Source organism: Cervus canadensis, chromosome 19 (assembly GCF_019320065.1).
Source record: "Cervus canadensis isolate Bull #8, Minnesota chromosome 19, ASM1932006v1, whole genome shotgun sequence".
NCBI classification, from domain to species: Eukaryota; Metazoa; Chordata; class Mammalia; order Artiodactyla; family Cervidae; genus Cervus; species Cervus canadensis.
In genome coordinates, this window is record NC_057404.1 from 41,419,210 (window position 1) to 41,438,565 (window position 19,356).

Genomic DNA, 19,356 nt, shown 5'->3' on the forward strand with positions numbered 1-19,356 from the left:
CATCATCCCCTCCAGATGCTCGGGCCTGTCCTTAGGGGCTCTGGACCGCTCGACTCCGGACAACCGCAGGGCCGCCGCCTCCGCGCCTCCCGCTTCTCGGGAAGACTCGGCCCCGCAGGCGCTCGCAGGGGGCGTCCCCGTCCGCTACTGCCCTCGCGGCTCCGGGAGCGCCGGCGGGGGACCCCGGCGTCCCGGCCGCCGAGCGCGCGCCCCTCGCCTGCGCCCCGCAGCGGCTCCGGGGGGCGGGCGCCGAGCCGGCAGGCGGGGCCGGGCCGGGGGCGCACGGTCCCACCGGAGTGCGGGCTTTCCCCACCCCCGGCGGCGACCCCACCTCCCGCCCCCGCGCCTTGCGCGCGTGTGTCCGTCTGTCTGTCTTCTCTCTCGACGTCAGTGGGAATTTCCAGCCAGGAAGTGAGAGAGTGAGCGAGAGAGAAAGAGAGAGAAGTGCACCAGCGAGCCGGGGCAGGAAGAGGAGGTTTCGCCACCGGAGCTGCCCGGCGACGCGCTGACAGCTTCCCCTGCCCTTCCCGTCGGTCGGGCCTCTCGCCGCCGCCGCCGCCCTCGGCCTGCGCGCAGCCGCCGGCCCGGCCCCGAGAGCCCAGCGCAGCCCAGGCCGGAGCCGCCGCGGCCGGGAAGGCGGCGACGCCGCGGCCCCGCAACCCCGCGCCCGGCGCTCCCTCCTCCCGCGCTGCGGACATGGCGCGGCGCTGACTGGCCCGGCGAGACCGCGCGCCCGCCCGCCCGCCTGCCTGCCTGCCGGCCCGGACCCAAGCCGGCCCACCCAGCACCCGGACCCGCTCCGGCTCCGGCCGGCCGCCGCCTCTCCCTTCCCCGGCCCCCAGGCCCGTGCCGCCCCGGAGCGGGAGCCACAGGCGCAGGGAGGCCGAGCGCGGACCTGCCAGCAGGGTAAGCCGAACTCGGGCCAGTGGGGGCCGCGCCGGCCCGGCTCCCGCCACCCGCCCGCCCCGCACCCCTCCAGCCCCGCTCGGACTTCCTCATTCCTGCGCTAACCGCTCGGCTAGACCGGAGGGGCAGGTTGACAGTGGTGGAGAGGCGCATGGGCTCGGCCAGCCGGGGGCCCGGCACATCCGGACTGAGCACGGGCCGCTCGGCCGGAGGGCCGCGGCTGCTCGGCCGGGCAGTTACTTCTCCTCTGTCCCTCCGCCCGGCGGGAACGGGACGCGGAGGGGAACTCGGGGCAACTTTTCTTTTTTATACCCACCCCCCGCTCCCTGCCGGGGGTTGGCTTGAGGACTGAGGTGCGCTTGGGCGCGGAGGAGAGAGGGGAAGGTGGTTGGTGCAGTGCCGAACCAGATTTCACCTAAGGGCGTTTCATGAAATGAAAGCAGAAGTGCATGTCAGTCCTTTCAGCCGGGAAAGCCCTCCCTGGCTCCCCCAGATTGATCGGACAGCCTTATTCCTGAACTCCTCCTTCCGAAAGAAGCCCCCAGTTCCCTCGCATTCTCTCTCACACCACCCCACCCACAGCCAGGACAGAATATATTTACCTACTATAGGACCTGTGTGTACCTTTCAAAAAGCAAGGCGGGCCTGGTACTGATCCTACAGGGACTGGCATTTGAAAGCGAAATACCCACTTAGGACACTTTTGAGACAGTCTGATTATGTAAAACACTCGGACCGTGTGTTATGCATGACTTCTCAAACAAAAATGATATAAACAAAGCTATTATGACATTTTAAAATAATACATTTTAAAAAGAGCTGAGTTTTGGTATAAATTTTTGATAAAGATGTCAAAATATTATCTTTCTCATCTTCAGAACTCGTCGGTAGACGTGCTGTTCTGAGCATACAAATGACTGCAGTAGACCGTGTATCTGGAAATGCAGAGTAGTTTGGCCAATAGAGTAAATGTTCAGATTGTGTGCTCTTAGTCCATAGGTTGAACAGTAATGAAATTGCCGGGAGTGTTGTTTGAAAATCAATGCTAGGTAAAATTTCTCATTAATTTACCGTAGTAAATTAGGAGAGTTTGTAGGATGATTGGTTGGTTGGTTGACCTTGTTGATTATCAAGATTTAAGATCTTTTCATGGACTTTGTTAAGTAGGGTTTTTCAGCATTGCAGTTAACTAAATAACTATATTTAACTTAGGGATTTTGTTTTAAAGCCCGTAATCTGCGAAAATGACTATGGTATTACTAAAACATTTAGTAACTCTGGCATAGAAATGGCTCCTCTACAAACTAATGATCTTTGGTAAACACTGAAGTTTAGGATTGAGGTATTCAGTGCTTATTTTTCTCGCAAAATACCTCAAGTGAATATTCCTGAGTAGTTTAAATTGTGTTGTGTTTGCTAGAACTTTTAAAGGGGATCTGATTAAAATAAAGCCCTCAGCTGAAGCATGTTGTTTTCCTGATTTTAACATTGTGCTTTCTAGAGATGAATCCTTTTACTGTTTGATGCGCTAAAGAAATCATGTAAATAACTTAAAGCAAAGCATTTTTTTTGAGCTTGTGAACTTCAGAAGATAGGAAAGAAGGAGAGATTGATTGATCATGTAATTAAATTGCTAAAGTGAGAAGAACATATATAGCAAACAGAGATCTCCTGAATTTACTTATCCATATTGACATACCTGCAACTCCTCAAAGCCCTCTGGAGCTTATTTAGATAAAATGTCTTCCTAAGCCACGGCCTACTGGGCAAATGTGAACACAAAGAAAGACTCATTATGTGTAGATTTAATGCTGGCAGTGAAATACTGCTTGCTGTGAACAGAAAACCACTTCTAACTTTGAAAGACTTTTTCGGGAAAATGCTATAATCCAATTAGGGGTTGGTGGCATTTGAAAATCTGTTATCTTTGTTTTAAACTTTCAGTTTTATCTTATGTCCTGCAGCTGGCATTTACATGGGCTGAATAAACGCCCCTGTTTTTCAAACTCGTTAGTAAATACTGGAGTATAGGTACAAAAATAGTTGTTCCCCTTTGTAAGCACTCCTTTGATCTTTGCACTTCCTTCTTCTACCTCTTAAACAAGATCATCTGTAATGACTGAGTTGCCCTTAATGAAAGCTCAATTGGTCTGAAATAGGCAGAATTTTAGATTTAGTGATCACAGTCCTCATATTTCTCTTGTTATGTTCCTTGGAACAAATTGACACTAGTTGAGAAACTGGTATCTATGGAGCTTGTTTTTACTACTACTTTCAGACTTCCAGATAAATGATGAAGAAAGTTACTACCTTAACTTAACTTTCAGGGATTGCTCATTGTGGTAGATGGAAGGCCCCGATAAGGAATTGGCAGCTACAGGAATCTTGGACTATCATTCAATCAGCAAGCCCTTATTTTTACCTAATTTATGAGAGGTATTCCCCTGTTGAGAAGAGGTGAAAGTTCTGGCTTCTGGGGGAAGTGGTTACTTCATAACCTTCAATTAGTTTGAACTTGGGAGAAGTAAGAACAGTAGTTGATATTTTGAAACAATACATTTAAAAAATGATATCTGAGTTTCTGTATAGATTTTTTATAAAGTAGTCAAAATGTCTTTTTCAGAACTTATTAGTAGAAGTGCTGTTCTGAGCATAGAAATGACTGCTGTAGAAAGTGTATGTGGAAATGCAGAGAAGTTTAACCAGTAAGAGGGAATATTCAGGTAATGCTCTTCTAGTCTACATATTAACTAGGAAACACATTAACAAGAGTGGATACTTAAGAATCAATGGTTTTGCAAAATTTTTATTCCCCTTTTAGTAGGGAGGTTGTTTTCTTTGACTGATTGGTTTTCTGTTTATACTATAAATCATATAAAGGTGGCATGATTTATGTTTTAAGAAGAGAAGGAGGAAGGGAAAGAACAGAATTTTCAGGCTGGGGGACACTTTTAAATGTGCTGCTGCTGTATCTACATTTGTGTCTGATCAGAGTTAATTGAAGACTGCTGCTTGGTGACCAGAAAACCACATTGAAGCAGTTTACCCTGCGTTCTGGGAATGACTTCTCATTTGCTGTCTTGTATCTCCCATAAATACTAAATTCCCCTAGAGTGTTCTTAGAGGTGAACAAATAAGTCATCAGAAACATACTTAGTTGACCCTGTCACTGCTTAGGAGACTGAGAGTTTTAAAGATAGAGGTATTCATTCATGTTCAGAGAGGAAAGTTGGGACTTGCGACATAGTTTAGCAAGTCAGTTTAGTTTCTTGAGCATGATTTTTGTTTTTTCCTTTTAAAGAAGATTAATATTTGCAACCAGATAATCTAATGGAGTTAGTAGTTAAGATAATATTACCAAGACACTTATCTTGGCAATATTTCATTAATTAGTATCCAGTGCCTCTCTGTTAGATGAAAAAAAGTAACATTCTTTTCACAATGATGACATTGTTTCATACCTTTGGTGTCTGTTGTTCTAGTGAGGGCTCCTGAATGCAAATTAATATGCTTTTATATTTTCAGGTGAAGTTGGTAGACCTACTCTTGAACATCAACTAATAGCTTAGAAAATAAGTTGTAAAGTGAAATCTTATTGCTTGACTAAAATTAAACCTAAGCAGTTTTACACAACAGTGATACACAGTTTGATTTGTTAAAGAGTATATAGACTCTTCAAGATTGTAGATTATGGATAAAAATATTTGTTACATTTAGAATATTAGTCCTAAAAACATCATTGTATTTAAAAATTTTAACATTGTATTTTAAATTTTAAAAATAAATTAGTTTTTTATTATTCTCTTGTATTTTTTACAGTAACTGATCGATTTAATTATCAGTACTACAAGTTTCAGCTGCATTAATTTCTTGCCTATTTGACATTAGAATAATGAAACAGATGGTTTAAGTCCCCATTACAAATTGGCTTTTTACTTTTCATTTACATTCTCATCATTAGGCCAAAAATCTTACAATCAGCTTTTATTCTGACCCATACGGGGTACTTTTTAATAAATTATTGTTCTAGTGAATTTCAGATGCTCTTTGAATATGAATATGGCATTTAGGAAGCAAGAACTAGTTTTTTACTTCTTCCCAGAATGCAAGGTAAACTAGTATAATTTTTGTTCTTTGCAGAAAACGGCTGCCTTTTTTTAAAGCAAACAAAATAGAGCAAAACTTATGGGATTCTTTCATTCAACAAATAGTTGTTGAGCGCTTTCTATGTACCAATAAGTGCAAAGTGTCAGATATTTGCCAGTATAGATTGGATATAATTTCTTTTTAGTTGGAACTGTGGAATTTTGATTTTCTCAGATAGCTATTTTCCTCTCCTTTTAAAGAATAAGACATAAAGAACTTTACAAAAGCTCCGTCAGTCAGAATTTTCTTTTTCATAACTTCTGGGTATAAACAAAACACAGAGCTGTAATGTTGTCACAGTCTTCACTGGAGTAGTCAAAAATTATACGGACAGTTCAAACATTTCCTACTGGAAAATAAAACTTTGGAATTTTCTTAGATTTAAGCCTTTTGATACATGAGATTCATTACATTAGTGCTTGTACATGAGATTTTTCTTTTTTGCTAACTTTAACTTAAAAAAATACAAAACCTATATAAAGTTAAGCATACATCTATAGTAAGAGTTGAGTTAACATTAAGGAAGTAATTGCTAAAATTAACTTTGCCAAAATAATTATTTTACAAAATTATCATTTTTATTACTATCTATTGTGTACTTTTACTAAACACATCAAACTATATTTCAGTGTCAGGGCAAATGTATCCTTCATTTTTATCTCCAGAAATCAATTCTAATGATATTAAGCTTGAAAGAATAAAAATTAAAAGTGATGACAGATTCCCTAATCTGTCTATTCATTGGTTCTAGGTTCAAGCCTGCATGCAGTTCATTTGAACAGCTTAATTGTCTTGGAAAATATGTCTTCCAAGACAAGAATTTTAGGAATGGAGAAAATGACTCTTTTTTTTCTTTAGTGTTTTAACCTGAATCCCTGACTCCTGTTTTATTGATGTTTTAAGAACTTTGTCTACTAGTTCTTAACTTAGATGTAGGTTTATTTTCTAAGTTAACCATTTATTGGTGTTTGATCATTAAGACTTATAAAGAATGTATTTTTCTTTTAAATGGGGGCTAGGTGTGGTCCTGAGGTCAGAAGAAAAGAATCCCTAAAAATGTATAGCATCTGGTGTGATGCTCTTGATATAATATAAACACCTGTGTGACTTATAAAGTTAAAGACAATATGGAAGGATGGAAGGAGGATGATTGGCTGTTCATACAGAGGACATTTAAAGTAGGAAAAAACATGAAGTTAAAGAATAAAAGTTAAATTTAATGTTGAAAACTTTGGCCAAAACAAAAGATAATGAAAGCATAGATAAAGTTTTGGGGAGAATCCTCTACGAAATTAGATCTTGAACTTTATTTTTTACTTAAATGTGAAAAATAAAAATCTAGAAAGTGAATCAGAATTACAGAGAAAAGGATAAATTCTGTATATTATGGATGAGAAGAGGAAGGTCAGAATGAAAGGAAGGAGGGAAAGGTTGTCCTTGAATAGAACTTTTTTGTAGATATTTCACTGTGGCTTATCCTCCTTTTGATTAATTGAAATCAATGGTCATTTCTCCCACATTCTGAAGTCAGTTGTGTTAAGCAGACCTCAGTACATGTGAGATGTTAAAATCAAAAGCATGGTATTTGATAACAGATAATTGTACTTCCTTGCTACCATGCTATATCATACCATTCATTTGATATAATGCCTTTATGATTTCTCCATGTGTTTACCCAGTTTCCCATTTTAGACATTTAACTAAATGTAACAAGCACAGCTTGGGACATTTTAATATTTCCTGACTATTTTAAAACATTGCCTTATCAGTCATTTACCTTGAAGTTCTTTTTTATGATGGGCAGGAAAAGTTTCCAATTTCTCTTAGAAAGTCTACCATAATGGTCAAATAGGCATTAGCCCAAGTTGAAATAGATTCATAATGGGGGTGTGTTGGGGAGCAAGTGGCAGTTGTGCTATACTTACAAAAAATGTGTTAAACTGAAGGAGTCCATTCATTCAAGGCAGGCCACAGAAAATAATTTTATTGCTGAGGCAGTTAAGTATCATTACATGGATGTCCCCATCAATATGCCAATATCAAATTATCATCATTCCCACCCACCAAATTGCTTTTCCCAGCACATTAGGGAATACAGTTGTTGGCCCACTATGGCTCACTCAGTAGGTTTCCCATGCCAGAAATCTAGGAACCCATTCTTCATGAACACTCACTCATTTCTTCCAGTACATCACCAAATTCTATCAATTCAGCCTCCTCTCATCTCCAGAATTCATCCCTTCCTCATTGAATCTCTAGCTTTCTTTTTTTTTTTTTTTTTTTTTTGCATTGTCTCCTGGTGCATAATCTCCTGCTTCTAGTCCATCCTTCATTTCAGCATAAAAGTCAGCTTTCTAAAGGGCAAGTCTGATCATATCACAATCTTTGTATTTCTGAAATGAATCTCCATTGTCTTCACAAGCTGATTCCTGCACTCCTCAGCTCAAAACCCTACTGCTCACCCATCCTCTGCTTCTCAAGTCCCCCGGATCACTTTTCAGTTCCTGTCCACCATGTTTTCTCCCTTTGGAGGCCTCTGCATATGCACTCGTTGGGTGAGGAGTGACCTTTCCTTCCTAGCCATTGCACTCACTGCGCAGCCTTCAGGCACATGTACACATCACCATTTCTCTGTCCCTTCTCTATCCATTCTCCCTGACTTCCCCATAAAGACTTTTGTGCTCCCAGTCCATGGACTCTTGACTTCCTATACTTTCTAGACAGAAGATATCTCGACAGCAGAGATTTCATCTTGCTTTTTATGTGCACAGTGCTCGGTAAGTTTGCTGAATGAATAAGTAAATAACTGGACAAAATATTGGTAGGCTGCTATTGATAAGCTCTGTGACTTGGGGCAAATTAATTTCTCTGGGCCTCATTTTCTCTCTTCAAAAGAAAAAAAGAGGTTAGACTAAGCATCTCCCTCTGAAATTATTTTTTTCTTATAATAGTACTGTTGGAAGATTTCAGATTTTCTTGCCTTATTGAGATAGGTCAACTTAAGGAAGATGCACATGAGAAGGTACAAAGACAATTATTGATTATCATATGAGGATAATATGAGGAGCTCTCTATTTTTGTATTCTGAGTTATTTATGGTCCCAGTCCAGCTTCTTCCTGACATTCAGGTGTTCTGGAGTTGCATCTTTTTGTTGTTAATTATTCTTTACTCAATGTTCATATTGCCAAAGAAATTGAAGGCAAACATGATACAGAAATTGAATGTAAAATTCAGTATTTTGATTCTGAATTGGTTCAAGGTCTCACTAATTATAACTATATTTGGAGGAAGAAGATAGGTAAGTGGTAGTGGTATGAGCTGAGTCCTCATCTTTCATAGCAAGGCCACAATGTCTAAACTTGATCAACTAAGAAAAAAGATATAAGCATAGTGTTTGGAGATATGAAAAGAACACCCAGGAAAACCAAAAAGAGGAAGTTAAGAGTGTTGAAAAGTTAATCACGCTGAAAACCTTTACTTTTTATATAAGCTCTTCCACTTGTGTGTTGTAGAATTTCTTTTTAACCATTAATTCTTTTGAATATATCTTGAGTCCTTCCTATGTGCCAGGTACACTGGGAATGTAATGTTGGACAAGACAAATACATTATTTCATGGAGCTCATTAGATCATGTAATGTTTTCATTTAAAATTTTTTCTTTTTTTTAAATTTTTTCTTTTTATAATAGCTTTTAAAAACTGGGGAAATCACATAACTAAGAGACTGCCCAAATCACAAAGGTATGACTTTAATGAATTATCTCAAAGTGAACACATTTAATGTTAAATAGAACATTACCAGCACGCCAAAAGCCCCCTTTCTGCTCCTTCTTAGTCAAGATTCCTTCTCTTCACTCTCATTTAAAAGGTTTCATTAACGACTGTTGGATTACATATGTGTTGATTCCATGACTCATTCATCCACATACAATTGAGAGTTGACTGAATGATTTCATTACTTCCAGGTGCTAACAGTGAGATTCACAAAAGTTGAGTTCTCCTATGGTTAAAAGCCCTAAAGGCAGTTCATTTCAGATTTTCCTCACTAAACAACATATATAAATAAAAACATAAAATAAATCACATTTTCACACTAACTTGTCAATTATGAGTTTGAGTAAATATTTTGTTTATTGCCATGTATTCAAGATCACTGACAAAGAGACATAAGAGAAAGAAATATTTGCATCAGATCTTTTCAGACATAGAAGACAGGGTGGTTAACCTTTTTCCCCCCGCTCACTTTATACACTGACATCTGCATATATAGAAGCGTTTATCTACGGGAGTGGTCATTGTGAAAAGGCCTTCATATCAAGAGTCTGGAAGTGAACAGTCCTCTGTATAAGGCCTGATTTTGGTGCCTGCAAATCATTATGTGTATGTGTTTGGAAGGTGGTTATGATTTTTTTCTTTGAGGAAACCATTTTCTCCCTCTAGGACAGTTGTCACCATATGCAAAGAAGCAAGTATTGCTGGTTCACATGATGAATCCTTTTCTCTTAAAACATAAAGGACATATTTTTATTGATATTGGAGAATTAGTAAAAAATGAAAATCCAAACTAAAGTTATCAGATTTAAGAGAATGTGATCCGTTTCTCTATATTTGATCAAAAGAATATTTTTAATGTCTTAGGAATTCCCTGGCGGTCCAGTGGTTAGGGCTCCATGCTTCCACTGCAGGCAGACACTGGTTTGATCCCTTGTCTCCCTAGTTGTGGAACTAAGAACCCACATGCCACACAGCGTGGCCAAAAAAAATAAAAAACAACATTAATCTCTAATTCGTAATCCATGAAGTCTCCTCCTCCTCAATTTGAAAATATAAATACTCCATAACAGTACTCAAGACAAAGGCCATATATGAAATTAAAATTTAGTCATACTCTATTTTTATTATGGATTTAGTTTTTTAGAGCAGTTTAAGGTTTACAGCAAAATTGAGGGGAAAAACAGGGATTTACCATATACTGCCTGTCCCACACATGCATAGCTTCCCCCATAATCAGTGTTTCCTACCACAGCAGTGTATTTGTTGCAACTGATGAACCAACATTAATATATCATAACCACCCAAAGTCCAAAGTTTATATTATGGTTCATTCTTGGTGTTGTGCATTCTGTGGGTTTGGACAGGTGTATAATTACAAGTGTCCATTCAGAAAACTAAGAGCATGGCATCTGGTCCCGTCACTTCATGGGAAATAGATGGGGAGACAGTGGAAGCAGTGTCAGACTTTATATTTTTGGGCTCCAAAATCACTGCAGATGGTGATTGCAGCCAGGAAATTAAAAGACGCTTACTCCTTGGAAGGAAAGTTACGGCCAACCTAGACAGCATATTAAAAAGCAGAGACATTACTTTGCCAACAGAGGTCCATCTAGTCAAAGCTATGGTATTTCCAGTGGTCACATATGGATGTGAGAGTTGGACTGTGAAGAAAGCTGAGTGCCGAAGAATTGATGCTTTGGAACTGTGGTGTTGGAGAAGACTCTTGAGAGTCCCTTGGACTGCAAGGAGATCCAACCAGTCCATCCTAAAGGAGATCAGTCCTGGGTGTTCATTGCAAGGACTGATGCTAAAGCTGAAACTCCAATACTTTGGCCACCTCATGTGAAGAGTTGACTCATTGGGAAAGACCCTGATGCTGGGATTTGGGGGCAGGAGGAGAAGGGGATGTCAGAGGATGAGATGGTTGGATGGCATCACCGACTTGATGGACAGGAGTTTGGGTAATCTCCGGGAGTTGGTGATGGACAGGGAGGCCTGGCTTGCTGCGGTTCATGGGGTCGCAAAGAATCAGACACGACTGAGCGACTGAACTGAACTGAACGGAATCGTCATGGTATCATACAAGTGTATATATTTCACTGTCCTAAGAAGCCTCTGTGCTCTGTCTCGTCATGCATCCTCCATCCCATCATACTCTAGTTTCAGGGAGGAAAAAATCTGTAGAAATAGAAATGTAGAAGCAAAAAGTGCAGAACAAAGTCCAGTAAGTCAAATCCCTTTTTGATGCCACCTGTATGAAAGACCATAAACTTTGAGTAAGTATATTCAATTGTTTTTTTTCCCCCAATTATTTTTATTAGTTGAAGGCTAATTACTTTACAATATCCAATTGGTTTTAATGGGGAAATGGAAGGCAGCAATATTCCATGAGTGACTTCAGTTATAACATGTAAGGTTTTAGATAATTTACGATAATTTTTAGAGAACTTCTCTAGCTACTCAAATTTATTTTCACCAGATTTCTATTCTGCTCTAGTGCAAACATAAAGAAATGTTACTTAGAATGGAATCTGCCATTTGAAATGTGCTTAGTCACTCAGTTGTGTCTGACACTTTTGTGACCCCATGGACTGTAGCCTACCAGGCTCCTCTGTCCATGGGGATTCTCCAGGCAAGAATACTGGAGTGGGCTGCCATGCCCTCCTCCAGCCATTTGATATACCTGACATTTAATTATAATATTTAAAAATGTCCAAAACATTTTTGATCCTATAAATTTCAGTCATTTATGATTAAGAAATCACCATAGGCAAAGATTTGTTTCTTATAGAAAGCGTTGGAATTTGTTCTAATCACTTCTCTCAGAAAATCCTGTCCCCCATGATTGCAGTGGACAAGATACAGCGAAAATTTAGATGCTTCTTTCATACAGAGGAATGAGGTTGTATTTACTATGCTTATTGATTCTAAGGCACACCTCCAATTTAACATCTTGACTTAATCATATGTTTGAGGATTTTCTAGATATCTTCCTATTCTTAGTTTTTAATTTCATTTTGTTTGAATAATATATTTTGTGTACTTCTTTGAAATTTATCAAGACTTGTTTTATGATCCAACATATAGTCTCTCTTGGTGAATGTTCCATGTGCACTTGAATGTATATTCTGCAGTCATATGTTGAATGTTCTATACTGTATATATGCACTTAGGTTAATTTAGCTCAAGGTGGTGTTCCTAAATTTTCTATGAAAATTACTGATGTTCTCTTGATTTGCTTTTATCAATTACCAAGAGAAGAGTGTTAAAAATCTTAACTATAATTGTAGATATTTCCATTTCTTCTTTTAGTCCTGCCACTTTTTACTTCATATATCTTGAAGCTCTGTGAATATGTACATATACATTACAATATTATTTCTCAATGATGATCTGACTCTTCATTTTATGAAATGTTCCTCTTTGTTCCTGGTAGTCATTCTTCTCTTGAAGTCTACTGTATATGATATTTTAATACAACCTGCTTTCTTGCATTTAGTATTTCCATGGTGTAACTGGCATAACTTGTACTTTTAAACTCAGTCTTTAATATTGAAGTGTAATTCTTTTTAATTTTTTTAAATTGGAGGATAATTGCTTTACAATATTGTGTTGACTTTTGCCATACAACAACATGAGTTAGCCGCAAGTACATATGTGTCTCCTCACTCCATTGCACCCCTCTAGGTTTTCACAGAGCACTGGGCTGAGCTCCCTGACCCTAGACAGCAGCTTCCCATTAGCAATCTGTGTTGCACATGGCTGTGTGTATATGTGTTAGTGCTACTCTCAAGTCATCCCACCATCCCCTTCCCCCATTGTGTCCAAACTCCGTTCTCTAGGTCTGCATCTCTACTTCTGTCCTGCACCTAGGTCCATCAGTACTGTTTTTCTAGATTCCATATATATGTGTTAATATATGAAATTTGTTTTTGTCTTTCTGACTTACTTCACTGTGTATAACAGGCTCTAGGCTCATCTACCTCACTAGAACTGACTCAAATGCATTCCTTTTTATGGCTGAGTAATATTCCATTGTGGTATATGTGTACTACAACTTCTTCATTCATCTGCTGGTGGACATCTAAGTTGTTTCCATGTCCTAGCTGTTGTAAATTGTGCTGCTGTAATTCTCATGCAAACTTATACCTGAGTCTTGCTTTTGTGTCCAACAGTCAATCTCTTTTTGTATTGTTGGCTCCAGTCTATTTCTATTTAATGTAATTTTTGACATGGTTGGACTTAAGTCTGTTGTCTCGGTAATTGTTATCCATTTGTGCCGTCTGTTCTTCATTCTCTTTTTCCTCCTTTCATACCATCTTTAATAAATAAGGGTTACTTTTAAAGTTTCATTTTTATCTCCTTCATTGGCTGTTTTTTAAGTGGTTGCTTTAGGGATTATAATATGAATTCTTGAGTCTACCATGAGTTAATACTGTAACATGTCATACATAATGTAAGAATTTGATAGTGGTTTACTTCCATTTGTCCTCTTCCCTTCTCTGTTGTTATACCGTTTACTTTTGCAAAGGTTGTAAACCCCAAAATGTAGTGCTTCTTTTGAATAACAAACAAGAAAAAGTCTTATCCTTACCCACCTATTATGCACCTCTGGTGTTTTTTATTCTTCCACGTAGGTCCAGGTTTCTGTCTGGTACCATTTCCCTTCAGCATGAAGAACGTCCTTTAACATCTTTTAGCAGACCTGCTGACGACAGATTTTCTCAGCTCTTGTTTATTTGAAAAATGTCAATTTCACTTTTTATTTTTAAAGGATATTTTTGCTGAATATAGAATTTTTCACTGATTTGGTTTTTTCCTTTCAGCACTTTCATCATTGTTTCTGACGAGAAGTCAGCTATCATACTTAACCATTGTTCCCTCTTGTCCCTGTATATTTTTAGGATTTTTTGTATCATTAGTTGTTAACAGTTTGGCTGTAATATGACTGACCATGGTTTTATTTGTGTTTATCCAACATGGGGTTTTTAAGATTCTTGAATTGTGGATTCATTTTTTTTTTTTAAATCAAGTTTGCAAAACTCTCCACCATTATTCAAATAGTTTTTCTCTTTTTTCTTATTCTGGGACTCTAAATTACACATATATATGACCACTTCATGTTGTCTCATAATTCACTGAAAGTGTTTTTTTCTGCTTTTTTTAATCTATGCTTCACTTTGACTAGTTTTTTATTGACAATTATTCAAGTTTATTGATTCTTTCTTCTACATTGCTCAATATTCTAATTCCAATTAGTGAAACTTCATTTCAGTCTAGGATTTTATTGATCGTTTTTCTGTTTTAATAGTTTTAATTTCTGTGCCAGGATCTTCTGTTTATCTACTGTATCCATGTTTCCATTTACATTCTTGCACATACTGCTGTTGGCAGTTTTAAAGGCATTGGCTGCTAATTTCATCATTTGTGTCATTTTTTTCTTCTGAGTCATATTTTCTTACTTCTTTGCATATTTTGTCATTTTTTTGTTGTACATTGTGAACACCACATTGTAGAGAGTATGGATCTTTGTTTTCATTTAAAGGTTGTTGAATTTTCTTGTAACAGGCAATAAATTTGCTCATGGATCACTGGGTTTTATTAAGATGAGTTTAGAGTAGCCCTTATTCTAGGATATATCCCTTACTCTCATTGCATGGTCTTATGAGGTCACAGCTGAATGTTAAGATTGTTAAATGATCTCTCTTTCCCCTAGATGATTAGAGCTTCAGAGTCTCTCAGAAGTTCCAGGAACTTCTGGAATCTCAGTTCAGCTTATTCTTGTTCCCCCTTGTCTGGGTTTGGATCTCCAGCAGCTGTTTTTAGTAGACTTTGCAGAATCTTGTCCTGCACTAGCACAGTTTAGTATTTGGCCAATGACCAGAAGTGACTCCTATGCAGATTTATGAGCCTCTTTCTCTGTGTATCTCTCTCCTTTCTGAAACTCTGCCCAATGAGATTGCTGCTATCTATTTGGGCTCTATTTCCTTGTGTCATAGTTTGGAACACACCCTCAGTCAAAACATGAATTTGGAGCACACCTCAAGTGTTTTCCATTCTCTTACGGTATATTGTCTCATACTGTCTCTTGTCTAGTGTCTTCAATTATTGCTTTAGGTATTTTGTGTAGCTTTTACATTTGGTTATGGCAACGAGGGAAAGTTTAGTAATTATTTGTCTGTCATGACTGAAACCAAAAGTTCACATTTGGACAAATCTGAAATTGCACTATTTATTACCATTAATGCAAAATTAATTTTTAAAAATATTTATTTACTAATTTGGCAATACAAAGAAGCAAAACTCTTATCTATTTTTGTTGTTGTTGTTTAGTCACTAAGGCATGTTGGACTATTGCAAGCCCTTGAACTGTAGCCCACCAGGCTCCTCTGTCCATGGGATTTCCCAGGCAAAAATACTGGAGTGGGTTGCCATTTCATTCTCCAGGGGATCTTTTCAACCCAGGGATCAAACCTGCATCTCCTGCATTGACAGGCGGATTCTTTTACCACTGAGCCACCAGGGAAGCCCATATCTATTTTTAGGTATCTATTAAAAAAAAAAGATAAAGAGTAGAATAGTGTGTTGTCAAGTGTGAAGTAATCAATACACAGAAGTATTATAGCCCTTAAACACGCACTGTAGAGCTATAGGTTACAGGGGAAATGCAGGGTTTCTTGGCAAAGGTTGTATTTCAGTAGAAGCTTGAGAAGTGGGTAATATTTAAGTAGGAAAGGTGGTATTTTAGGATGCAGGGCATACTGTGAACGAAGAATACAAGCTAAAGATGATCAAGGCATTTAAAATTGTTCTGTAATTTTTTGGCTGTGCTGGGTCTTTGTTGCTCTGCGGGCTTTTCTCTAGTTGCAGTGGGCTGGGGGCGACTCCTCAGTGCTGTGCGTGGGCTTCTTGTCGCCGTGGCTTCTCTTGCTGTGGAGCAGGGGCTCTAGGGCACGTGGACGTCAGTAGTTGTGGAGCATGGGCTTGGTTACTCCAAGGCATGTGGGATCTTCCTGACCAGGGATCGAACCCATGTCGCCAGCATTGGAAGGTGATTCTTTACCACTGAGCCACCAGGGGCACCCAGCAAGGCATTTAAAAAAAATATTTGCTTATTTTTAATTGATTGATGGTTGCTTTACAGTATTGCTTTGATTTCTGTCATACATCAACATGAATTAACTATAGGTGTACATATCCAGCAAGGCATTTTTGAATGATCAGTTCTGCCTCTCATAGAGGTTTTGGTTAGGATGTAGTGAAAGCCCTCAACCAGTCAGCATATTATATGATAAGCATTACCTCTTAAGCATTAAGACTCTGTTAAGGTGATGCTTATAGTGTGATATGGTGAATGGCTGAGTACTTTTGACTTTGTCTTTTAAGAAATAAGGCCATAATGTGAAAGATGCTTAAGGAAGGAAAAAACACCTAAAGGAGAATGGTGGAGGCTGTCATTGTCATTCAGAGGTGAGGTGGTGAAAGTTTAACTGGAATGTAACAGTGAAAGGAATGTGGAAAGGAGGGGCAGAACAGGAAATAATACAGAGAAAAAAATCAACAGAAATTGATTATTGACTGGATATGTGTCAGATAGGCAGAGGGAAAAGGAGAAAAAGTGGGCTGATTTTTGCCCCTGAGTACATGAGAGAATAATACATTGGCAAAAGCTGGAAAGTCAAGGAATGGGGCTCATTACCATAGGAATGATAAGTTTGGTGTTAGGTCGTAGAGAGTTGGGCTTCCCTAGTGGCTGAGCAATAAAGAATCCACCTGCCAATGCAGGAGACATGGGTTTGATCCCTGGGACGGAAAAATCCCCTGGAGAAGGAAATGGGAACCCACTCCAGTATTCATTCTTGCCTGAAAATCCCATGCAAAGAGGAGCCTGGTGGGCTACAGTCCATGGGGTTGCAATAGAATCAGACACGACTTAGCAACTAAATAACAAGAAGTAGAGAGTTAAAAGGATTAAAAACATTATTAATTTGTTTTAGAATGGGTTCAGTCCCTATTTCAGGAAGATCCCCTGGAAGAGGGCATGGCAACCCACTCCAATATTCTTGCCTGGAGAATCCCATGAACAGAGGAGACTGGTGGGCTACAGTCCATGGAGTCACAAAGAGTCAGACACAACTGAAGCGACTTGGCACATAATGGTATCTGCTTAAAGCTGCTGCTGCTGCTAAGTCGCTTCAGTCGTGTCCGACTCTGTGTGACCCCATAGACGGCAGCCTACCAGGCTCCCCTGTCCCTGGGATTCTCCAGGCAGCAGTTTATTAATATTTATATTTTGAAGGTTTTAACAGTACTAATTTTATTTCTGTTTATGCTGTGCTGGTTTTGCCTATTGTCCTTGTTCTTTTGTTCACTTGGAAACTGAATAGGCCAACAAGTAATATGAGTGCAAAGGGGGTGGTCTAAATAAGACCCTGATAAAGTGTAACTACCAAATCACCAAGATAATCTATCTAACCTATGCCCCACATCCCCTCCATTTCCCATGACACTTACGTCGCGTTGCTTTTGCCTGCCTTCCGACTTACTAAACTGTTGCATTAGCCTTTGCTGCATAAAAACAAAAAATCACCACAAAGCTAAGATACAAGCATTTGTTATTCCTCTCAATTAGTGAGGCTGTCCAGGTCATCTGCGGATCCCTGAAACCTTCTGGCTGCTTCGCTGGTGCTGTGTGGTCTCGGGGTCCTCAGGGCGCATGTCCCCTCACTGCTCCGTGTGTGGTCTCTTGGCCTCCAGTGGGAGGGCCCAGGCTTACTCACAGGCAGCTGTGTTTAAAGAGAGCAGAATGGTCATTGCAAGGCCTTGAAGCCTGCGTTTACAGCTCACACTTCTGTCTACTCTGTTAGTCAGAGTAAGTAATAGGCCTACCAAGACTCAAAGGATGGAGAAATAGATTTTTCCTTTTGTCAGGTGGAGCTGCAAAGAATTTTGGGTTGTTGCTTTCAATCTGCCACAACTGTCAGCTCTGTGAGTATAAGCACCGCACTTTGTACTTTGGTGTTTTTGGCAACTGACACATAGTAGGCCTAAATATTTTTTTAATGAATGACTAAATTAATGTAGGGAGGAAGCATTCAAGGAGCATTTCAATATACCTTAATTTTATACCTTCATCATGCCATTAGTTAGAATGGTGTTTTCTATGGGCATGTTTCAGAGAGAATCTCTTTATTCTCCTTCTAGCCTTTGAACTTGATCAAAGGAGATGTTTAAAGCAAAACAAAGCAAAAGGCAGCTACCATTTGCATTCATGTTGTCTGGTATTTTTACCTTCGGTTTTAGTTATCTCGGAAGAACTCTCTTAAGTACTGTGTATTGTCACAATCCTGTTCCCGTTTTCAGGCTACACTGAGGGAGACTGTCTCCAAGCTGAACATTCAGGAGACCCGGAGCTAAGATGCTGTATTAAAGTTGTGAGTCCAGGAGGAAACTCACTTCTGCCTCTTAGAAAGTGATTGAATCACAGTGGAGTCAGATTAGCTGGCATTACTCTGTCCATCTAAGGATGCCTTCCTCTCTACACACCTCCGTATTCTCATCTGGGATAGTGTTTCTCAGAATTATTTTGAGAGTTACGTGAAATATGTGAAGCACTAGCTCTCATTCCGTACTCACGGCAGGTACTCAGTAAAGTTTAGTTCTTTCTTCATGTGAAGCGGCGCACTGTCATGACACAATGCCATGCATCTGGGTTTCTCATCCTTGGCCCTGCTGATGTTTGGGGTTGCATATTTCTTCATCGTGAGGGGCTGTCCTGTGCATCAGAGGATGTTCAGCAGCATTTCTAATATCTACTCACTAGATACCAATAGAACCACCTGCCAGTTGTAACAGATGAAAATGTCTACAGCTGTTGCCAAATGTCCCTGCAGGCAAAATGCAAACATTTTTTTCAGCAGTGATAAGGATGGGGAGGGAATGTGGCAGTATATCCATAAATGTAGGATGGGAAAGAAATGAAAACACTTGTTTCTTCTCAGAGTGCCTAAAACGTTTACTGCCTGTTATTCCCATCATTTTTTATAAACATATTGTTTACTGTGCTACATAAAATGGCTAGGATTTGCTATGTGTCACTAACTGTACTAGTAAGCTTTGCATGCAGTAATAGTTGAATGTTGTGTCAGATTGGTATTCCATTGTGAACAAGGACTTTATCTTATACCAGCTCCAAGCACAATGCATTTGTATGTACTAGGTAGCTATTCTACATGTTACTTGGTCACGTTGCATCTAACTCAAACAGTAGGGAGCTGAAAATGCAATGGAGGAGTGGAAAAACATAGAAAATGAGTTTCTATTTTCTGAAAATGTCAGTTCAGTTCAGTTGCTCAGTCATGTCCAACTCTGCTACCCCATGGACTGCAGCATGCCAGGCTTCCCTGTCCATCACCAACTCCTGGAGCTTACTCAGGCTCATGTCCATCGAGTCAGTGATGCCATCCAACCATCCCGTCCTCTGTTGTCCCCTTCTCCTCCCGCCTTCAATCTTTCCCAGCATCAGGGTC

At 39.8% G+C, this 19,356-nt stretch overlaps 1 protein-coding gene across 2 annotated transcripts in view; it reads left to right on the plus strand.

Moving 5' to 3' along the window:
- The first annotated feature begins 780 nt into the window (after window positions 1–780).
- The window catches only part of NFKB1 (nuclear factor kappa B subunit 1), a 121,905-nt gene continuing 103,329 nt past the window's right edge, over window positions 781–19,356 (plus strand). For both annotated transcript variants that reach the window (XM_043438262.1, XM_043438263.1), the window contains exon 1: window positions 781–906. The gene's annotated coding sequence lies outside the window, so the exon portion shown is untranslated. The remainder of the gene's footprint in view (window positions 907–19,356) is intronic.